The sequence below is a fragment of the Dryobates pubescens genome, chromosome 30 (genome assembly GCF_014839835.1).
Source record: "Dryobates pubescens isolate bDryPub1 chromosome 30, bDryPub1.pri, whole genome shotgun sequence".
NCBI lineage: Eukaryota > Metazoa > Chordata > Aves > Piciformes > Picidae > Dryobates > Dryobates pubescens.
The window spans coordinates 10,089,138-10,095,318 of record NC_071641.1 but is presented as its reverse complement, the minus strand read 5'-3'; positions in this window follow the sequence as shown (position 1 = coordinate 10,095,318).

The window sequence follows — 6,181 nt, the reverse complement described above, 5'->3', positions numbered from 1 at the left end:
CTGCTACTGGTGGCTGTCCAAACCTGAGCTCACAGCCCATAATGAGTGCTGCAGAGCCCAGCCTGTAAAGTGAGGTGTACAGCCTGCTGTGTGTGCACTGGGGAGGGGGTAAATGGTTGGAAAAAACCATTGCCACAGGGCATGAGGTGCACTGTGAACATGGATAGCCTCACATCCTGTGGGGTGGCTGCTTTGCCAGGCTCCCCTCCAGACAAGACCTGGCTCAGAGCTGGGGAGCTGAACTTCGCCCTCAATTTGCTTTTCTTTTTAGGATTTGATGCAGGAAATCACTTTCAAGTTTACATCTCCTAAGGAGCAAGGAAAACCTGGGGTTGGGGAGGCTTTGGTGGTTTTCCTTTTGCTGCTCTGCTGGGAGCTGAGGCCGTGGTGTGACGAGCGCAGCGATGCCTGTGGAGAGCAAGGTGCTGGCTGCTGGAGGTGCCAGCGAGGTCCTGTGGGGATTGGCAGCGTTGGCATCCCAGCCCTGCACCTGGGGAAAGAGTCTGGCTGCTGAAGCCAAGGCAGGAATATAGGTCAGGATGTTTGTCAGCCCCAGCATGTGCCTCTGCCATCCCTGCATGCCTCCTCCTCCTCCTCCTCCACGTGATGCTGCCTGGAGATGGAACTCCACGGATCAGCAGCATCGCCGCCGCAGCTGCCTGCTCCCAGCTTTATTGCAGCCTTTGAGGTGAGCTGCAAAGAAGTGAACCTTTGTCTGAAGGCTTCTTTGGTAAACAGCTGATGCCAGACTGAGAAAGCCACCCTTGAACAAATATTTTCACTGTGACTCAGTCATCCTGTGATGATTCCTGCTGTGAACAGAAGGGATGGGAGGAAGCCTGGCTGCTGGAGGTGGAGGGTTTCCATTTGCAAGGCTGACTGTGAGCCTTGCTGGTTGTTCAGAGATGTGGCCTCCTTCCTTTTGGAGGAGGAGGGTGGTGCCCTTGACTGCTTTCCAGATCATGTGCTAGATGAGGTGGAGGAGCCAAAGCCTTCCTTCTGCAGTGAAGCATCATGGAATTCCCTAATGGAAAGACCTCCCTCCTGGAAAAGGCCTCCAAGATCAAGTCCAACCTCTAACCCAGCAGTGCCACATGCACCACTAAACCATGGCCCTTGACATCACATTACACATCTTTTGAACACCTCTAGAGATGAGGACTCCACCAGTGCCCAGGGCAGCCCCTTCCAGGGCTTGACAAACCTTTCAATGAAGAAAGTGTCCAACCTAGACCTCCCCTGGAGCTACTTCTGAGGCCATTTCCTCTTATCCTATCTCCTGTTGCTTCAGAAAAGAGCCTACCCCCCACCTGGCTGCAGCCTCCCCTCAGGAGCTGCAGAGAGCAAGGAGGTCTCCCTCAGCCTCCTCTGCTCCACACTGCACACCCCCAGCTCCCTCAGCTGCTCCTCCCCAGCCCTCTGCTCCAGACCCTTCCCCAGCTCTCTTGCCCTTCTCTGGCCCTGCTCCAGCCCTCAAGCTCCTTCTGGCAGGGAGGGCCCAGAGCTGAAGGCAGCACTCAAGCTGTGGCCTCCCCAGTGCCCAGCCCAGGGCACAAGCCCTGCCCTGCTCCTGCTGCCCACACCATTGCTGCTGCAGGCCAGGCTGCTGCTGCCCTTCTTGCCCCCCTGGCCACTGCTGGCTCATGTTCTGGCACTTGTTCCAGTGCCTGGCTCTTAGCCTGAAGAATTCAGCTTCCTCATTGTGACTTCTCTTTAGTGAGTCTACAAATATTTTTTATATGGCAATAAGGAAAAGTGAAATGGCTCCAAACCCCTCCATAAAGCTGTGCCTCAGCTCAGCAAACACTGTTTGAAGAGCAGGCTGCCACAGCTCCTGAAGAAGTCCTGCAAGAAAGGCTCTGCTTTCCCTTCCCCTCTGCACAGAACAGCTCATCACAGCCACCAACCAAGTACTCTCTTTGCAACCTCTCTCAAACTGGAATCTTTCACTGCTGGAAGACACCCTCAGTGTTCTTGAGGGCTGGCCTGAAACCCCCTCTGAAGTGTGGTTTGCTTTAAGTGGTTAAACTGTAATTTATTTTCCTACCTAATTAACTTTCTCCTTCTGATCAGTGCTGCTGTATCCCAGGCTAGCAGCAAGCTCTCCACTTGCTGGCCACAAGGTGAGCTTGTGCCCATGTGGTGCTGCCTGGGTGACTCTGAGACCTTGGGTTGGGTTTGTAATGCTGCAAAATAAAGCTGCACCCTCTCTTCATCTCTGGTGGGCCAGCAGCTGTGACACCACCATCTGTGGGCCCATGGCTGTCTTCTGCTTCCAAATACACTTGGCAGGCTGCTGTGATTGGTGTCTGGTTATTTGCAGGCCTCCTGGGGCCTGGTGGTGAAGCTCAAATGCCCTCATTAGCCTTTGACTCTCCCTTTTTAGGTACAGCAGGGACCAAAAGTGCAGGCAGAGCTCCAGCTGTGGCCTGGCCAACACTGAGCATAGTGGGACAGTGACCTCTGTCCCTGCAGTGATGCCTTTGGGGGTGCCACCCACCATCCTGGTGGCTTGCTTTGCCTGCAGCTCGCTGTTCCCTCCTCCTGAGCTGCTTGGCCACCAAGAGGGACCACCCAGGTCCCTTTCACACTTCAGAGGCAAATGCTTCTATAGAATCACAGAAGTGTCAGGGCTGGAAGGGACCTCAAGGCTCAGCCAGTGCCAACCCCCTGCCGTGGCCAGGGACACCTCACACTGCAGCAGGTTGCTCACAGCCACCTCCAGCCTGGCTGCAAACACCTCCAGGCAGGAGGCTTCCACCACCTCCCTGGGCAACCTGGGCCAGGCTCTCACCACCCTCCTGGCCAACAACTTCTTCCTCACAGCCAATCTCAAGCTCCCCACTTCTCCTTTGGCTCCATCCCCCCCAGTCCTGTCCCTCCCTCACCCCCTCCCAAGTCCCTCCCCAGCTTGCTTGCAGCCCCCTGCAGCTCCTGGCAGGCCACCAGAAGCTCTCCTGGGAGCCTTCTCATAGGCTGAGAGAATCATGTTGTTTTAAACTAACACTTTGCTGCCAAGGGTGTTGCAGGTGCAGGTTGAGTGTTTTGCAGCTGAGGGAGGGTTCCACCCCCTCTCTGTTGGTTGGCCAGTCCAGGATCTGCTGCACTGGTTTGGTTTGGTTTGTTTGCCTGAAACTTGGATTCTTTTGCTGAAAGACTGAAACTTGATTAGGTGAAGGATCAGAAACACCTCATGCAAGGCTTTGCAAGCCTGTCATTTCTTGGAGGTGTTCAGCAACAGATCAAAGAACCACAGAACCCTAGGGTGGTCTGGGTTGGAAGGGACCTTGAAGATCATCTGGCTCCAACCCCCTGCCATGGGCTGGGACACCTCCCACTGGCCCTGATTGCTCAAGACCTCAAATTGAGTAGCCATGAGCTCTTTAGGCAGTTCTCTGATGACCTGCATATAAAAATTAAGCTTTCTCTAAAATACTGTGTCTAGATGTGGGCTCCCCAGTTCCAGAGGCAGGGAAGTGCTGGGGAGAGCCCAGGGCAGGCTGCAAAGCTGCTGAGGGGCCTGGAGCAGCTCTGGCAGGAGCAAAGGCTGAGAGCCCTGGGGCTGAGAGCCTGCAGGAGAGCAGCCCCAGGAGGGACCTCATTAACAGTTAGATATATCTCAAGGGTGGGGGGCAAGAAGGGGCCAGGATCTTGTCAGTGGTGCCCAGGGCCAAGAGAAGAGGCAGTGGGCACAAACAAACCCAGGAGGTTGCACCTGAAGGTGAGGAGAAGGTTCTGTGGTGTGAGGGTCCCAGAGGCCTGGAGCAGGCTGCCCAGAGAGGTTGTGGAGTCTCCTGCTCTGGAGCCTTTCCAGCCCTGCCTGAATGCATTCCTGTGTGACCTGTCCTGGGTGATCTCTGGAGGCCCCTTCCAACCTCTGCCACTCTCTGCCTGAAGCCCTCCTGACCGCTGGGCATTTGTGGCTGCAGCATTTAGTTGAGCAGGGGACAGTTGGTTTGCATTCAGCTTTAGATGCAGCTCTTCACTTCTGGTGCTGCTTGAGCCCAAGCTGTAGCTCTGCCTGGCCCTGGGAGGTAGTGGAGGCCAAAGCTCACCTGTGAATCATAAAATGATGGGGCTTGGACAACACCTCCAAGATCATTAAGGCCAAGCATTACCCCAGCACTGCCAGGTCACCACTAAGCCATGGCCCTTGGCACCACACCTCCACAGTGCTCAAATCCTTCCAGGGCCAGTGACTCCACCACTGCCCTGGGCAGCCTGGGCCAGGGTCTAAGCACCACTTCAGGAAAGGAAATAATGTCCAGACAAAACCTGCTCTGGCACAGCTCAACACAGCTTCTTGTCCTATCACTTGTTCCTGGGGAGCAGAGCCCAGCCCCCAGCTGGCTGCAGCCTCCTCTCAGCAGCTGCAGAGAGCAAGGAGGTCTCCCTCAGCCTCCTCTGCTCCACACTCCACACCCCCAGCTCCCTCAGCTGCTCCTCCCCAGCCCTCTGCTCCAGACCCTTCCCCAGCTCTCTTGCCCTTCTCTGGCCCTGCTCCAGCCCTCAAGCTCCTTCTGGCAGGGAGGGCCCAGAGCTGAAGGCAGCACTCAAGCTGTGGCCTCCCCAGTGCCCAGCCCAGGGCACAAGCCCTGCCCTGCTCCTGCGGCCCACACCATTGCTGCTGCAGGCCAGGCTGCTGCTGCCCTTCTTGCCCCCCTGGCCACTGCTGGCTCCTCTCCAGCTGCTGCCACCCAGCACCCCCAGGGCCTTTCCTGCTGGGCAGCTGCTCAGGATGTTGGACTTGGGGTGAGAGAAAGTTCCTGGCGGGGATGGGAAAGAGGTTGTCCTTCATGCCAGGAAAGCATAATGGGAGAGTGGCTAAAGGGAGGCAGATCCCTCCTAAAAGCTGGGCAGAGAGTGGCCTCTGTGTGAGAGCAGAATGGAAGTGACCCCTGTGCTCTGCACTCCTCTTTCCCCAAATGGACTAAGGTCTGGGCCAACATCTCCTGTGGAAACCTGGCTGGAAAGAGGCAAGGGAAGAAGGTCATTGTGCTAACAAACCAGGGGGAGCAGGCTACAACCCCCAGCTCCCCAGCTGCTCCTCCCCAGCCCCCTTGTCCAGACCCTTCCCCAGCTTTGTTGCCCTTCTCTGGCCACCCTCCAGACCTTTAATGTCCTCCTTAGACTGAAGAGCCCAAATCTGAACCCAGTACTCAAGGTGCAACCTCAGCAGTGCTGAGTACAGAGGGACCCTCACCGGGAGTCCAGCTGCTGCCACTTTCTTTGGCCCTGCCACCTGCTAAGACTGGCAACCCTGTCACCTCCCCAGGAGCTGTGATTGATCACCAGCTGCAGCTTTTCCTCATGCTCTGTGAGCAGGGCTGGTTTCCATATGCAAATGCTGGAGCCTGGCCAGTGTCCTGCAGCAGCTCAAGCCTTTTGAGACACAGGTCTGGCTCCACTGCTGCGCTTCACTGAGCACCACTGGAGCTCTGAGTGTTTCTACCGTGACAGCAGTTCAACACTTGGTCTCTGCACGCCCTGCTGTCCTGCTTAGGAGTGGGAGAGATGGGAGAGGCTGATCTTGCTTATTTGTTCCTTGTGTTGTGTTGATTCTACTCTAATTGTTATCATTAAATAGACTTCTAGTAGCTGGAGAGCGTCCAAAGAACAGCAGAGAAGCTGGAGAAGGGTCTGGAGAGCAGGGCTGGGGAGGAGCAGCTGAGGGATGAGGCTCAACAAGGCCAAGTGCTGAGTGCTGCACCTGGGGCACAGCAACCCCAGGAAGGCTCCAGGCTGGGGGCAGAGGGGCTGGAAAGTGGCCAGCAGGAAAGGCCCTGGGGGTGCTGGGTGGCAGCAGCTGGAGAGGAGCCAGCAGTGGCCAGGGGGGCAAGAAGGGCAGCAGCAGCCTGGCCTGCAGCAGCAATGGTGTGGGCAGCAGGAGCAGGGCAGGGCTTGTGCCCTGGGCTGGGCACTGGGGAGGCCACAGCTTGAGTGCTGGCTTCAGCTCTGGGCCCTCCCTGCCAGAAGGAGCTTGAGGGCTGGAGCAGGGCCAGAGAAGGGCAAGAGAGCTGGGGAAGGGTCTGGAGCAGAGGGCTGGGGAGGAGCAGCTGAGGGAGCTGGGGGTGTGGAGTGTGGAGCAGAGGAGGCTGAGGGAGAACTTTCCCTCCTGTTTCCATGGCACTTCTGCCTCAGCTTCCAGCACTGCCCCTTGTGCTGGCGTTGGGCAGCACCC